Source organism: Pleurodeles waltl, chromosome 3_1, assembly GCF_031143425.1.
Source record: "Pleurodeles waltl isolate 20211129_DDA chromosome 3_1, aPleWal1.hap1.20221129, whole genome shotgun sequence".
NCBI classification, from domain to species: domain Eukaryota; kingdom Metazoa; phylum Chordata; class Amphibia; order Caudata; family Salamandridae; genus Pleurodeles; species Pleurodeles waltl.
The window spans coordinates 347956542-347974082 of record NC_090440.1 but is presented as its reverse complement, the minus strand read 5'-3'; the positions used below and the strand labels follow the sequence as shown (position 1 = coordinate 347974082).

The window sequence follows — 17541 nt, the reverse complement described above, 5'->3', positions numbered from 1 at the left end:
TCATTGATTGGCCTGGGGCAGGCTCAGTTCCTGGCATGGATTGGCAGCTGGCTGATTGATGCAGGTCCCTGTCCCTGCAGCTGGAGAGAACAGTAATTAATCCAGCCCAGCAGAATTACAAAGGCCTGGGCCCTGATCCTGAGCTGAGTCATACAGGTTACAGTGTGCATTGGTGTGACTCTGGAGTTTGTGGACCCTACAGAACTGGAGTTACTCCCTAGGGTAGACTTTCCAATTGGAACATAATGGAGTGTCAGTGCAGTCAAGACAAGAAAGTACACTGACTATCTCTTAGATGTGTACGCCCACATCATAAGGCCTATTCCAGGTCACCACCCACTCTGCATTGTCCCTTCTGCGCAAGGCTACTTAGGTGCAATTATTGGGCTGCACACAACAGGAGTCCTCCCCGTGCAGCATTCACATGGGTGAATACTCGTGTGCACACGTGATCACATGTAACCAGCCCTGAGCCTCCTACTCTTGCTGGTCGCAGCAGCCTTATCTTAATAAGGCACCTCCAGGGGTAAACAGATGCAGTCCATTTTACCATGAGTTTGCTGTGTGTGAGTCCCAGGTTATGAGGCTCCCCCACAGTAAAAGGTTGAAAACAGGGTGATCCAAAAGCAAAAAATCTGGGCTCCCCAGATAGTAAAAACCGCCCGCTCACACGTTGCTAGCAAACTCCAATCAAAAGCTAGACTTCTAATGTTAGCCTATCAGACTAGCAGTACTACAACTAGGAAAAACGACTTTCGCTGTTTTTCCCCACCAGGACATAAAACATACTTTATATTGCCCCTGCTTTCTATTACAAGGCACTTTGCCCCTGGGGACTTTTAATTCCAAAGTTGAATTTGGACATAGTTTTATTTTAAAACCAGCCTCCAAGGCAGTTCTGACTTTGAAAAGACACTAGACACCACGGCAGTGCACACTTTAGTGCATTAAGTTCCCTAGGGTCTCTAAACCTACATGCCCTACCATATACTAGGGACTTACAGGTAGGTTGTCTTGGCCAATTAGAATTACACCAATTACCATATACCTCTTAAGGACAGTGCACTTGCCCTGGCCCCGGTTAACCGAGTCCAGGGCACTTTCAGTGTCAGTAACCACCAGAGTCAGTCAGAAAATGGAGGTGATCAACGCAAAAAGGATGACTTTCCTACAATAATAAAAAATTTAAAAAATTCAAATAAAATATTTTATTTCACAATATTTCCTGAGGGGTTCTATTTTAAGCCCCTGTCTCCCTTATTTTCTATAGGAGGGTTTTGCAGTACCAGTGGTAGGCCGTGTCCTGTGCTGGACTTACCCCAGGTCTGAACTAGAGTACATTTAATAGCAATGGGCTTACTATTTTGCGAGTGGGTGTATATCCCTCCCTAAACCACTGTTTAGCCTGTCCTCAAACTCTCCTTCTTCCTCTATAAATCCCCTTTAGTAGTAAGTATTTCCATTTTTCCAATCACTCCCCCAGTCCCTCCGACATTGACTATTAAGTAATAAACGTACATGTGTGAGGATTTCCCTATAGCAAGATAGGGAAGGTGGAGATTTACACTCAGGTTTGCATAGGTTGCATCCTGTACTAAGTAAGTAGTGCTAATGTAGCACTACTTTCTGTACTACAAAATGCAGTTTGTGAATCGAGCATTAAGTATTTGTCGTGTCTCCCACCACTACCACATCAATTAGTTTATGGCATTGACTACTATCAGCAATTAAAGTGGCACTGTGAAAAACTAAAAAAGGGAAAATTCTCTGTCTGCTTGAAGCAACTGCTGACAATGTCACTAATGTGAGCCACAAGAGAAAATCACTCACAGTAGCTAATATAAGATTGTCATTCAACAAATAAAGGCATACATTAATGACCTTAGTTTTGAAGCTTTCAACTATTTTATAGTCTTTTAGGCATAGTTGATAAAATTGAGTGCAAGAGCTACGTGGTACAAGTTACATTTGACCCTTGTATTTGGCATCTGATTTGCAGTTCAGGGCTAACTATCTGTACTTATTCTCATAAATGTGTATAAGTGATAGATTCACTTACCACCACATATATCCTGGTGCTACTTTTCTACACAAACATGACTGCGTGCAACTAGCCCGCATCTTTTAATATGTGTGTAATATTTCATTATGATAACTGTGTGAATAAAGGTTATTGAAATGCTAGTGGCCCTTAAGACCATTTCTTGTGTTCCCTTATGGAACCTCTCCGTTATGAGGATTCTAGGAATGTTGGTGAGGTACCCAGTTGGGAGTTGACTGCAGCAGCCTGGGTTGACTGTTGACATCTGCTTAAGGAAAAAAACACCAGAACCAGTGTTCAGTTTCTGTGTGATAACTTCAACTTACTTCAATGTGCTAATGTAAAAACAGTCGCAAATGTGACTTCACCCTGTAAGTAGCTGGTTGAAATCAAGGAGTCGGCTTTTGGGAGACAACAGTGGGCAAGTGTTGAGCGAGTGGGTTCATTGTGTGCTGGTAACGCTGAATCTTCTTTATTCCATCGATAATAGATTATTACAATTCCTTCTCTAATCTTTCAAGTTCCATGGCTGACATAACCTAGGTTTTTTATACATGAATGTGTCTTTTAGCTCTAGCACGAGAAATGTTTCCCTAAACTGTACATTTGTGGGAGATAAAGCAGCTTACCCATTGTGAAAGGTTAATTTTAATACAGAGAAAAACAAATGATGTATGCATTTTCAGATTTTTTGCTAGTAGTGTAATGAAATCAATAGATTTTTTAATCTTGCGGTTATTCATGTAATTTATTACTTGTCTGCTCCAGTGATCTGTTGGTAACCTTTGGGTCAGACGCTGTCTTCCATCCTTTTCTACGTTTATAAAAACGTACATATTATTATTATTATTATTATAATTATTATTAGTCATCGTCAAAGGACAATCTCACTTGCAGTATTCCAAAATCTGCCTTGTTACCTAGGAAGTGGGCATGTACCTAAGCGTACTATGGTCGAGAGTTCCTAAAAATTAGGTAGTGCAGTTGAGTGTGAAATTCTACAGCAATGGGTCCCGGGAAATTAAAAATAATGCAAATAACATTATCAACAGCGCTAAAACAAATACTGTTTTAGCCCTAAACTAACCATTGTGACACGGCGCGAATGCAGCAAAGTGTACAATTTGTGTACTGTGCAATGTGCACTGAAGGCATTCGCTCTATTACAAATTTCTATGCCCAACTTTAAGCATGCAGGGTGTGTAAATCTAAGGTTACACAAGTAATGCGTGAAAATAAGCAATATTTCATTTACCCATTGCTTGACCCTGTCTTGGGTTGGCACTTTGATTTTACACACAGCCAGGTTACGCTACTTTAGTACATTTGACTTTGCGTGGTATTATAGACGTATCGGCACTGTTTGTATCCTGTAACCACATCCCCTAACATCCTTTTTCATAAATCAGCCAGAGCTCAATTTTTCAGGTGGAAATTCATTTTCCATATAACAGTTGATCAAGATGCAGTTTGCTCCATTTTGTGATGCGACATCGCCCACACTAATTCATAGCAAATCTGGGACAGGAGTGAGAATGGGAGTGAGTAACGTGCATTATCCTTGCTTTCCGCACACATACAGAAGACTTGGGCCTGCACAGGGCCAGCCATGGGTATGGGCGAACTGGGCTGAGGACCAGGGAACCTAGGCTTGTGGGGCACAAAATTAACTGACTTAATTGCCTGCCTTTATTTAATTTTTGACAGGCTGCCAAGGACTTTCATTTTCTCTATAAATCTTCCCACTCTTCCTTTGTTTCTTCCCATCCCCATTCACCCCTCCCTTCTCCCTCTCACTGCTACCCCTTTTTACAACCTCTCACCTCCAATTTAGCTTCCTAATAGGTGATTCAGGAGAGCAGAGAAAAATGTGTGCTTAGAGGCTGGTCACTGCTAAGGGAGTCAACCTGGAAATAACACAAAAAGTCTTCCTCACTAAGATTATCTGCAGTAACAAGGGTGAAGACAAGGGCAGGAGCAGTGAATGTGGCAGGGCACAGACATTCCAAAACTCTCAAAATTGTGTTGTACTTCCTGGAGACTCGCTCCTCAACATTCCCTGCAAGGGATCCTTTAATAGGTATGGTTTGAACTACAAGAGAAGCAAGAATATTGTCTTCATGAATTTATGAATGAACTATATTTATGAAGCGCGCAGTTATTCTCAGGATGATGTCGTGATACTATGTGGGCACAATGGGTACAACATTCAACAGTGTCAGACGGTAGAATAGGCTTTTCTCATTCTCACACAAAGCATAGAAAAGCAGCACTATTACATTCTGTCATAGTAAAGGCTACTGTGTACAGAGCTTAGAAAAGGCAGGTGTGTAAAGGAGGGGGAAAATTGACGAGGGAGGATTAGAAGAGGTACTAAAATTGGTTTTACCCAGGGTAAGTTTTAAACAAAGATCAGCCCTGTCTTAGCATGTGATCTTTATTTTCACATACACTTTGAATTATTATAGGGAGGTGTTAAGTCTGTGTTGCTGAAAATCAGTGAAAGATTTATATGCAGCGGCTGTAGGAGGGCATTGGTGCTCCACTGGCAAAGTGAGTGCCAGTGTGATAGCGTAAAGAATGCGGATCCGTGCAAGCTCAGCACACAAAATAAAGATGATGAAAAGATAAAAGGAGAACTAAAGTAAGCAAAATCTAAAATGCAAGAAGGGATCGGAAAATGAAAATAGTCAAAATAGAAAGAAACCTTCAAGGCAATAAAAATGAAGGTAAAATAGATTACCGATATTAAGGGAAATAATGATAATGCTGATGTGGATAATGGTTATGGTGAATAGTTGCATTATTTGCATTATTCGTTTATTTACAAAACTAATAATGATAATAACAACAATACTAACAATATATGGGATAAAGTACCCCCGCCTGTGTGTCATAACAATATTGCAAGTCATCAAAGAATTCTAAGTGCATATATTCATATGACATATCTTTGGGTGTTATTATTTCTCAAAAAAGATTGGCTTTCATGTTCTTTGTAGATCTCTTTTCTTTCTTTGTTCTCTCCATTTCTAATAATAACAACTAGAATTTGTGATGCCATGCCTAATACAGAAGTATTCGGTTTCCAAGTATTTAATGGTACTTAGTACTGGTATTCAAGCTCGTGACCTGCAAGTCACATAAAATGCCAACAGCAAATACTTAACTTGCTGAGCCTTTTTGCTTCTTGCATCCCTGGGGCTGCACCCTTTTGCTACTATCATCACAGTATCACCATCATTATTATTAATAGTATTATTAGTATCATTATGATTACTATGACTATTATTTGATAATAATAATAATAATAATAACAGTCATAATAATAGTAATTAGAATACATTTTTGCATACTTCATACATGTTGGTATTGTTGTTATTGTTAACAGTTTGAGTAAAATACAACGAGTTAAACAGTAATTCATACAGTCAACTATAAAATAAATAATTGTAGCTTTTTAATTTAATACATAAGACTTCTTATAGAAGTCTTACAGGGAAGCAAACTACCAGTATTACTATTATCCAAACAAGTGGTCTTCAGTTCGTTCACCTTTACGGGATGACTGCCCCCACTGGGAGTCGACCTTTTGACATGCTGAAAACGGACAACCATAGTATCTAAAGTTTTAAAAAGGGTGGTTTTCCTTTAGGAAACAGAGAAATTATATGATAATCACACATATGTACAGTCTCAAAAAACAGGGGACTTGTGGTCAACAAAAATGCTAAAAGATAGAGGTTTAGACAATACCCCCGCTGAGAATATGTTTAATATGAAATAACATGAACAAATTGGTAACTTCTTATAACGTTTGTTGGAATACACTATATTGCTGGTAGAAATATTATTTGGGGCTGATACCGAGATTGTTGTGATCATTATTTTTGATGACAGAAATATCTGTGGGTCACACCTGTGGTAAACATTAGGATGACGTTCTAATTAGATTCTCTCCGTGGGTCTTGATAAATAAACAGTGTGGATTTGGACAATTTTCACTATGCTATGAAACAATGTTAAGGATAGCATTAAAAATTATTTTGAACCTTGATAGATTCACTCTTATCCAAAACTAAACAACTGTCTGCATTGGAAAATCACATTGCAGCATTTATAGAACTATGTAAATCACTGTATTATAGATATAATGTTTGTGTAACATTGTTGTTGAAGAGTTGCTCTCAGATATACAAAACTGAAGTTAAATCTTTAAACTGTGGAAACTGGAAATAAGTTTACTTGATGGCTTTCCTATTTGGTTTCTTTAAATCTAGCAGTGTTGATTGTGTAAGGATGATGTATATGGTACCTGATAGAGATCTTTCTGAGCTGCTTTTCCAGTACAAATCTGTGTATTGGCTTTGTGTTTCTCATTCCGGAAGAAAATGGGTAGCTAATTCAGTTACTAAAAGGTGGTTGGATTACTAGTTGGCTGTCAGCCAATTGGTCATCAGTATTATTTAAATTGAAGCCTGTATTACAAATGCCTTTGGATGGCATTGGTTGATAATGTTGTTTAATTACTAGGATAGATTTAACGATATTGTTGAAAGCCTCTTCAAGACCTGGGGCAAGTTTATGCTTTAGGTTCTCATGGATTTTTTTTTTTAAATCTCTTTTTATTGCTTTATATTTGCATGACAACGCATATATAACAAAATAACTTCCTAATTTTGGTCCCCCTCCCCCTCCCCTTTCCCTTCTGCACATTCTATCAATTGCATTAAATGTGTTTGATCAGTTCACAAATGGATAACATATTTGACCTCTTGTACAATCTCCTGTATGAGTATCTTGGTTAGTTATGCAGGGTCTGGCTCTGATAAATTAGCCTCTGTATCAGAATTAGAAGTGTCGGGTGTTCTAAAATTGTCCAGTGTCGTATTCCAATGCTGAGCATTGTCTCTAGTTCCTAGGCCCTTGAGAGCTTCCCTCAGTAGTACTGCCCCTTCGGTTTCCGCCCATTTAATTAATGCATTTCTCCAACGATTTATCTGTGGGCCCTTCGGATCTTTCCAGTGCGAGGTTATTTCTCTCCTTGCTAATATCAGGGCCAGGTCTATGAACCGGTTTGTGATTTTATACTTGCTGGGGCGTGGGAAATCTCCCAAGACCGCCACCATGGCTGTTCGGGGTAATGTTCTACCCGTGCAGTTGGAGAGCGCCTCAAATATCCCCGCCCAGTAATCCCAGATTAGTGGGCAACTCCAGAGCATGTGCAACAATTCCGCTGCCAGTTCTGCACAGCGAGGGCAACTGGCATTTTCTACACCATAAATCTTTAATATCATATAGGGGGTTAAGTAGGCCCTATGAAAGACATATAAATTTATTAATTTAAACCTGGCATTTCTAGAGACTGTATATATGTGTGAGGTTATTCTGGACCACTGTGCGTCATCTATTGTAACACCCAGTTCCCCCTGCCATTTGGTCTTAAGTTTATTTAAGGGAAGACATGTGCTGGTTATCAAGGAAGTATATATCCCTGATATGATCCTCCCTTGGTCTCCTATAGTGCATATTTGGTCACAGGTAGGATGTCTGGGGGGTTCCTTAAGCCCTGTACACCACTGTCTACGAAGAGTTCTGGCAATCGCGTTATAGGTTAGGAACAGCCCTGGTGGGAGCTGGAACCTTTCTTGCAGTTCTGCATAGGTACATAGTTTCCCATTATTATATAGAACCCCTATGGTGTCGATCTGAAATGACATGAATCGGGTGATACCCACTATCACATGATTTTCCGCAATAGATCTCACGCAAGTCAGGGGGGCTTCTGGTGAGTATGGAGCTCTGGTGTGCGTTCGCTTTAGGTATTGTTCCCAGCAGTAACGTGATGCCTCCCATTCCACAGGAAGCGGTCTATTCTGTTTCTTGGGGTTTAGTAATATGCCCAAAATTCTATCTCGGGAGCAGTGGAGAGGGGCTCTCAGGGCCTCTCCCTCTGGGGGTGCCCTGAGAAATCGCGCCAGCCACTGGAGTTGGCTCGCCCAATAGTATAGTTCGAAGTCAGGAACGGCTATACCACCCTCAGCTGTTGATCTTTGGAGGGTGCGCAACACAATCCGATGTCTGCCGGTTCCCCATATAAACCCTGTAATCAAGGACGTAATTGTTTTAAATACTACCCTCGGAATTATGAGTGGAATGGTTGCGAAGTAGTATAACACTCTAGGCAGCACTATCATCTTAATCAGCGCAACTCTCTCAGTGACTGCCAACGGAAGTGTCTGCCAGAATACCATGCTGTTTTTGATATTCCTAATTGTGCTCTGTATGTTCCCCTCCAGTAGTTCTTCAGCAGAATGATAGGTATTAACCCCTAGGTATTTGAATGTGGACGGGGACCACGGGAGGCCCCGATTATCCGTTGGTTCTCTGATGCCCCTGATAGCCGGAAAAATGGACGACTTCCCCCAATTAATCCGGAGCCCGGATGCCGCACCAAAGTTGTCTAAAATTGTCATTGCACCGGCAGGTCGGCCTCTAAGTTCTGGAGAAAAAGTAACATGTCGTCCGCATATAGTGCAATATGATGTGTCCGGGCATTGATTGTAATGCCTTTATAAAACCTCTGGGATCTAGCCGACTGGGCAAGAGGTTCAACTACCAATACAAAAAGTAAAGGTGACAGCGGGCAGCCCTGTCTTGTGCCCCTACCTATGACAAAAGAATGGGATATTATACGGCCTGTGCGCACTCGCGCCGTGGGGTTTGTATAAAGAAGCCTCGTCCATTTGACAAAACCTTCCCCCAGTCCCAGCTGCAGCATGACTCGTTCTAAGTAGTCCCATCGCAGGCTCTCAAAAGCCTTCTTGACATCAATCGAGATGATCACTGCTCTAGATGCATCAGAAGGCAGGGCATGAAGGAGTGAAATCAATCGTCGAATATTTTGGGCAGTGCTACGCTGTGGGATAAATCCCGATTGGTCCTGATGGATTAACGAGGACATGTGCGGTAGAAGTCTATTAGCTAGTACCCTGCTTAGTATTTTATAATCTAAGTTCAACATTGATAGTGGGCGGTATGATCGAACGTCCGTGGGGGATTTGGTGGGTTTCAAAAGAGGAATCATTATAGCTTCCGTAATGTGGAAGGAGGCAAGCTATTGTTATTCCATGCCTCCGCATATAGTATGCTGAGCTGGGGAGCCAATGCATCCTGGTACGTAAGGTAAAACTCCAGGGGGAGACCATCCGCTCCCGGGACCTTGCCTCTGGCCATACTTTGAATTGCCGTCTTTATTTCTGTAAGTGATATGGGAGTCGCCAGGGCTATTCTATCCTCCCTCCTAGTGTTGGGAGATTGAGGTTTCCCAGTTCTTGTAATTGAGCGTCACTAAGTACTTCGGTGGGGGGGGCATATAGCTCCGAGTAGTATTCAAGAAAGGTAGCATTGATCTCCTTCTGCCCATACACTTTAGTACCCAGGGTAGCCTCCAGCTCTACCACTATGGTTTGATGCTGAGGTGGTTTAGCCAACCAGGCCAGGAGGGCACCCTCCCTGTCACCCTCCGCGTGTTGCCTCTGCAAAAATTGCTTGTAATCGAAACGAGACAGTCTAATGTTAGCTTCTGCTATTCCAGCCCTTGTCTCTTCTAGTTGTGCTGAGAGGTCGGGCTGTGCCGGGTGTTTGCGTTCGAGATCTCTAAGGGAATTCTCAAGATCACTTAGTTCAGTCTCCAATACCTTGCGTACTCCTACAGTCGTGCTAATACGATATCCCCAGACCACTGTTTTAAAGGATTCCCATTCGATGGATCTGGATGATGCAGTTTCAGCATTGTTCCTAAAGAAGTCAGTGATCTGCGTACTCAGTAGAGCCTTAAAAGCCTCGTCCTCAAGTGACTCTGCTCTTAGGCGCCAAGTGGGAATCAAAGGTCTCTCGCCGCACCAGGTCAAATAAATTAGTAAGGGATTATGATCTGAGATGGTGCGGTCAAGATACTCGGTCTTCGCCACCACAGATTGCACCTCCGGAGATGCCAAAAAGGTGTCCAGTCGTACGTGCAGGTCGTGGACTGCTGAGTAAAAAGAATATTCTCTGTTGAGGGGATTAAGTTTGCGCCAACAATCCGTTAGTTGCCAGTGTCTCTGCCACTTCCGAAAGTGCAGTGCTGTTTTATGGATTGCAGATTGCAGCAATGGTGGGTGCGATCTGTCCATTGTGGCATCCGTTACACAATTAAAGTCCCCTCCTATTAGTGTGGTGCTGGTGAGGAGCGTGCTCATGACCAGCGATAGTTGATCTAGAAATCTCCCCTGGTCGTGATTTGAGGCATATAGTCCCGCAATGGTTACCTCCCTCCCGTCCAATCTACCAGAGATCACTACATATCTCCCTTCCGTGTCAATCAAGGTATGGAGAACCTGCAATGGAACACATGGTCGGATCCATATCAACACTCCCCTCGCAAACGCCGAGTGGACAGTAGCGAAGATTTGTCCCCTCCAGCGCTTATTCAGGGCTTTAACCTCCTGCTCTAGCAAATGGGTTTCTTGCAAGATAGCTATGTGCACTCCCCTTCGCTTAAGGAAATTGTGAGCTTTGTACCTTTTGGACATGTTATTTAGGCCCCTAACATTCCATGTGATTATCTTGTATTCTTTGGTCATAATTTAAGGAGGAACATAAAGGCGGCCTGCCAACGCCGCTCTGTTACTACTAATGGATCTACCTATCGAGATCAGTAATCTAAGGTGTGAACTGTCTGTGCCGTGAAGTAGATGTGCATGATGTACCCTTAAAACAACAAAAACAAAATCAAAACCCCTTTGCAACTCCCACTCCCCAGGACCGGTACCTACAACTCTCCCCGTCCAAACCATTACAACTATTGTAATCTTAATTATCAACCTATTGGCAGGAGGTGTGCCAGAGACCAAGAGGTAGCTCTCCGGACCATTCCCCAGGCCCGACCACATGGAATGTGCCGGTTAGGAAGTGTTATCCAGGGTCATATCGTCATGTATTCACGGGTGGGACCCAGCAGGGCCCTCAAACAAAGCAAGGTTCTCCCACAGGCACCAGCTCACTTGTCAGCTTGTTCCTTCAGTGAGGTCATATAAGCTCGTCCGCTGATCTTGGGGTGATTAGTGGCAAGCCGATAAGAGTGTCTCGGGAGGATGCTGAGGAGTGTTCGCAACTTGAATCGACATCCGATGTAGCATCCGGGGTCCGACGTGTGTGGAAGTCTCCTCCGCTCAGCGCTGCTGCTGTTTTTACCGCATCCCGCATCTCCTGAAGAGACTGATGTTTCGATGGGGCCGCCTCTGTGGTATACTTCCGAGATCTACTACGTTTCTTCCCGGGGTTTCGAGATGGTCTATCGCGGGCTGATCTGCAGTGGATGTTCAGTGATTCAAGCCAATCCGTCGCCAATTGAGGGGTGAGAAAAAAATGGGTCCTATTATCGTATTCCACTCGGAGTTTTGCTGGAAAGAGCAAGGCATATTTTATACCATGATCTCGCATGGTACGTTTTACTGCAATGTAGGATGCCCTCTGTGATTGCGTCTCTCTTGTAAAGTCAGGGAATATCATGACTTTTTGACCGTCCAATTGTATCTCTCCTTGCTGGCGGGATTGTGACAGTACATAGTCCCTATCCTTGTGGTGGAGTAATCTGACGATTATCGGTCGTGGCCTGACTCCCGGTGGAGGGGGTCCGCCAGGGACTCTGTGGGCTCGTTCTACTGCAAAAAACGGTGAGAAGCCCTCTGGGGCCACCGTGTCTCTAAGCCACTGTTCCAAGAACGTTTCTATATTGGCTGCGACGGACTCCGCTTCCTCCGGAACCCCTGCCAGTCTGATGTTGTTCCGTCGGGCTCGGTTCCCGGCATCTTCCGCCCTTGCTTCCAATGTTTTCAGCTGGGTGGCCAGGTCTTTAACTTCTGAGGGTGAGGTTTTGTGTGCCGCTAAAACCTCGTCAGCGTACTCTCGTGCGAACCCACCATTTCCTTTAGTTTACGGTGATCATCTCGTAATAGGGAAAGATCTGTGGTAAGGTTGTCAATCTTGCGTTCAAGTCCTTTGCGGGGATCTTTAATGGCCAGCAGCACAGTGTCCAGAGTTGTTTCTTGTTGCTCGTGTCCAGCTTGTGATTCCTTGGCGGGTGTTGGGGGCGGATTTCCAGTGGGCGAGGAATCCCCCGCTGACGGCTTGTCGTGTTTTTTGGGTTTTACCATTGTAATAGGCCTCAGGTAGGTGATGGGCGTTCGAATTTGTAAAAGGTGGTAACGTTCGTCAATGTTGTCCAACCTGGGTGTCGCCTGTCCCCAGTCCCGGTATTCTCATTTGGAAAGCACTGTGAGATGTTCTCTGTTTTGGGCAGCTTGTCCACGAGGGGGTTCACCCACAGTTAAGCACGTGCTGACCGCCGGCTAGGGCAGCCTGAGAATGTAGAAAGGCATTGCTAAAATCTCACCTCCGGCCGGGCATCGGCCGACGGCATCAGCTTAATGTTTTGGCAGCAGGGGGGAGTGCCGCACCGATGTCCCCGATCTCTTCCTCCAACTGAGCCTCCGTTGTGCAAGATATCATGGATTTCTGGGGTGCATGAGGACATGGTCCCCGACTCCCCTCAATGTGCCAGCATCAGCTCCCGACACAGCAGGCGGCCCTCACACTCTCTCTGGCCTCGCAGCAGCCGGGGACCCAATCCTTCGAAGCCGCCTCTCTCCGACTCGAAGCCCCAGGGACTCTGCACCTCATCCGCTCCCCCCCCACGCTCCCCAAGGTCTGCTGGTGCTCCGCTTCGTATCTTTACTCTCGCCGCTGGGGGCAAAGGTGCTTGTACCCCTGTTGCTCCTCAATGGATGGCGCGGGGGTCCTCACCTCCACAGGTCCGCTGCACTCCCCCAGCCGAAGGCCGCGGCCGCGACGTTCTCACTGCTCCGCCGTGGCTGCCATTTTGGATCGCAGCAGCCGTGGAGTTGTCGAGGCGATTTTCGGGCAAAATCCACCTCAAAGTAGGGGCGCCGCGGTCCCTACCCGTGCCGCATGTTCTCCGATCACTTCTTTTCAATTTTCAGGGCCTCCTGTCATTATTATGGCAGGATTTATGCTTCGGGCCTGGTTTGAGGCCCGGGAGCGTCGCACTATGCGTGCAGCTCCATCGGCCCCAGGCCACGCCCCCTTTAGGTTCTCATGGATGTTGAGTTGTTTTATCCTCTGAGCTTTGCTTTTTTTGTTTAGAGTCAAACCTGTTCTATCGGATGAGGCAACAATTGTTTCTCCCTCAGGTTTTGAAGCTGATCCCCTTAAACATGAACATTTGTGCCTTATTATAGGCCTGTTGGTTCCTAAAGTATATTCGGAGTACCTTCGATGGTGCTGGGTCCCTCAATAGATAAGCCTGACACATCTAAGAGATCATGTTTGAAAGATTGAACTTTTGTTAAAAAGTTGGAAATAGCTCCTGTGATGCTGTGCTCTATTTTTTTTGTGATTGTATTAGTCTTCCCGTTGAATCTTTTGTTCAGCTTTTTAAGACTCTTTTTACTCAGGTAATGCTGACAATCCTCCTCTAGTTGCCATCACTGAAGGATTCCAGTTGGGATCACTTAACTTAGGGATATGTTTACTAAAGTTTCCATATAGCCTTCTCAGTCAACCACAGTCTTTTCTGAGAGGTTATCCTCTGTTACAACGGTCAGATTTTCAGTAGAGGATAGTTATATTGCTGGAGTCATTGATGTAATAAATTGCTACAGTCAAGTCGTGCCTTTCAGATGGTATTAAAGATACTGAAGGATCTGTGCTAAATGCAATCTTGTTATTAGATAGCTGTGTAAAAAAAATAAGAGGTAGATTAGCCTGCATAGTTCTATTTCCTGTTGTAGTTCTATCGGTTTTTCAGTTCATGGGTGTCCTATTTTTCTCTGAAGCATCTGTATCAGGTCTGTAATACCATCTGTCCTCGAATTAATGTCTAGGTTGTTGGTGGGAACAGTGAGTAGAGTTGGAAACTGAGTCAACTGAGGTGGGTTTTCTGAAATATTTTTTAATTCACTTCAAATATCACAGAGAAGGGCTGTTTGTTTATCAAAACAAATTGATTTATTAAGTTTTCATATATTTTTGATAGAGTGGAACTAAATGCTCCCATAAATCATTAAAACTGCCTATTGTAAAGAAGTCTGTAACTAATGACCATCTCTTATACTATCTTGCAATAAAGTGAGTAGCAGCAGGGGGGCCAAGGGTACAAGCTCTTTTAATATTACATAAGTTTGTTGCAAGTAAATTATTTTCAATTAGATTGTTAAGGTCTGTAAATAAGACTGCATATTCTTTCACACCTTGGAAATTTGCAGGCTCTGCCTGACCTGATTTCTTTGAGTATCATGACTGCAGATCAAAGCAAAATTAGAAGCAGAGTCTAGAAAGGACAGGACCAGGAATGAGGTCCTTACTGGTGGAGTAGTTATCATTCTGTCAGAGTTTATACCAAATCGGGGAGTAAGCTTCAAGGAGCTAGGGTTTCTATAACTGATTGCTTATTTAGCATTTTATCCCTGTGATTGAAAGTGTTATTGAAAAGGTTGCAGGGATTTTCATTATTTTGAAGTAGTTGGTAAGATTGGTGGAATCATCAGCACAGGCGCTTGTAGCATGAGTGGTAAAGATTATATTATTTTTGTTTAGTGGAGGCATTACAACATGGTCATTAGTTACTTGCTCAGACCTTGTTAACAGCAGTAGAGATAGTTGTTTTGTTGATTTATATGTTTTTTATAGCTTTGTTGTCAACTAGTGACTCATTCATTACATCCACTTTTCGAGATTGAGTCCTCATAATTTAAATGAAAAACTTATGCTTTAACAACCTGGGTATTTTGCTGGTATTAGGTTTAATTGAAATGGTGTGTATGTGGCGAGGAGCAAACAGTTTTCTCTTAATTCCGCTGTACGACTAAAAAGCCATACACAATAATTTTGAGGGAATGATATACTTTTTGAACTGGGTCAACTCACCTACCACCTTTTGCCGTGCTGCTGCCTTCTCCTCTTTCAGGTTAGTGACCAATTCAGTCTGTCATATATTAAAGCAAATGTAAGCACATGTACAATGATTTTGAGATCTTCCTCTGAGCCTCTCGAGGTCTAAATTACAACTGAGAAAGCAGCTCATCAGGCATGGTGCAACAGGACAATGAGGCTAAGTGGGCTTCCAGGCAGCAAACTGCTGTACGTGCCCTCAGCATCTGCTCCCAGAGGAGTGGGGTAGAACAGTGAAGTCGCCAACCAGCTCCAACCAAATCAGGTATGAAGTGAACTGAGATCAACTCTGCTGCTTCCTGAAAGTACCTTGAATGGTGTGCGAGTTCTCCTGTCGATTCTGACTCCACAGCTCAGTGACCTTGCTGGAAACTGCAGGAAACTTCAGCGCTTGGTTAGCCTCATAACCTCACTACTTCACAGCCCTTGTGTGCCTCTGTATCAATCCAGTGCATGAAGCGTGGAGGATGGTAGTGCACGGAGGCGAAAGAACAAGGAGGAAGAGGTACTGACATCTCAACTACATCTGACGTCTGATGCAAGAGTGATGGCGGCAGACATGAACGAACGCACCATAGCGAGGAAGGAAGTCTCAGTTTTCCATCAAGGAGAGTAAAACTCTAGTGTTTTTTAAAAACGGAACCAATACTCACAAGTAAGAGCCCATCTACTGAACTGGTTCACATACAACAAACTCGGGCAGGACTTATTTTATTTGCTAAAATCAATCCATGGGCAGTAGTGGCTTTATATTTCATTGCATGAGGCCAATTGTGGAAATTCCAAATTAGCAGTTAAAAAGTTGTTTTAAGTATATCTTGTTGTTAGCTGAGGTTTTCTGACACTGACCTATACGTATCGAGCATAGAAATTGAGAGTAAGGTATAAGAAATAATACCTACTGAAACCAAGGGACACCATTGGACACCAATAACCTCTTCTAAGATTAAACTGGAATTTTCATCGTACGTTCCCAAACTCACCTGCTTCAAACTTTCAAACTGGCGGAAATAAATGGTTTTTACCATTTGAAACTTGACAATTGAAAATTCCAGCATTAGTGATATCCCATTCGAGCAACCTCTGTTTCTGAAATTGATTTTTTGTGCTAAACCTGGTTGAGTTCAGCGGCAGAAACACAAACATTTGATTTTGCTTCGGAATTATGGTAGTTTGGGAAAGGAGTAAAATTAGCTGTTAAAATGTCAAAAATAAAAAGAAGAGGCCTGGAAAAACAGGGAAGACATGCAAATAATGCCATTACATTAAAAAAATTTTTAAATAGGGAAGGCAGAAATCAGAAGGAGAAAAATAATAATTCGGATTCCCCTCCAAAAATTATGCCTCTTCTGAAATGTAAATGTACACACTTAACGATTTAATAACAGATACAGTTTGTTCGATTTCATCTTATAATGTGTAGTGCCTCAAGAATTTCCCAGGTCATTGGCTTCCGTTGTGAAGTGGTTATTTACTCAGCTCACTTGAAAATACAAGCGCTTACCAAAAAGTTAAGGAATTAAATGTATGTACATTTACGCAATATTTGAACTACCTCAGATGCTCTAACCACTGTAATGCTACAGTGCTCAGTGCGCTACCACTGCTAATAATTACACTCTCTGCCAAGACCATTACAACAAAGTTACACTGCTGAAAACGGAGATGCTATTATTTGTCAGTTATTGCAATTTATCACATCCAAGCAGGCGATTTTTAAAAACTATTACAACGAAAACCGAATGCACGATCCAAAATAAATTACACACAAACATGAATATTAATCACGAGCGTTTGTCTATGAAAACTGCAGTCAAATGGAATTTCCCATTTTTTACAGTTTATGGCTCAGCACAAATTTGCTGTAACATTTTTGTCAAAACAAAATCCCCCACGTGTTAAACTGCATCATTTAAAATTAGGCAAAGTGCATACATTTTTTTTACATTTAATTGTATTTTATAACATACATTGCGCTGACGAAGGCTCTTTAAACGCCTGATGAAAAGTGTACCGCTTTTTTTAAAGGAATGCCCTCAGTCAGTGTCTCCAAACGCCTGCTTTTCGGAGGAAGAGTAGCTTCATTTCTTACCTTTGGTGGTGGGTTGTTTGATTTTCAGTTCTAGGCCCTGTCAGCTACTCAGAATTTCCATAGACGCTAGCATCTGCACTTGCTCCTGTTGTGACTACAGTGCGTTGACACCGCTCTGCATACTAGCGTTTGCCAACCAGGACTCTCTGTTCATGGACTGGGAGCCTGCCTCTTATTCCTCTGACCCTACGGACTGTTCTTCCCATACGGCTGTTTCATTGGCCCGAATACGTCAGTGGCCCTATTGTGTGCCTCTCATGCGTTCATAGGTGCTTAAAGATTAACTTCAACAAATCTTTTTAATATAGTGGCAAGAATACGAATGAGACGTTTGCCACACTTCATAAACCAGGAACATCGAGTAACCACGTTTAAGAAAGAACGACTAACTTTC

At 43.0% G+C, this 17541-nt stretch overlaps 1 protein-coding gene across 3 annotated transcripts in view; it reads right to left on the bottom strand.

Moving 5' to 3' along the window:
- The window catches only part of SLC12A1 (solute carrier family 12 member 1), a 372378-nt gene extending 355069 nt beyond the window's left edge, over positions 1-17309 (bottom strand). For all 3 annotated transcript variants that reach the window (XM_069222497.1, XM_069222494.1, XM_069222496.1), the window contains exon 1: positions 17148-17309. The gene's annotated coding sequence lies outside the window, so the exon portion shown is untranslated. The remainder of the gene's footprint in view (positions 1-17147) is intronic.
- Between the last annotated feature and the right edge of the window lie 232 nt (positions 17310-17541).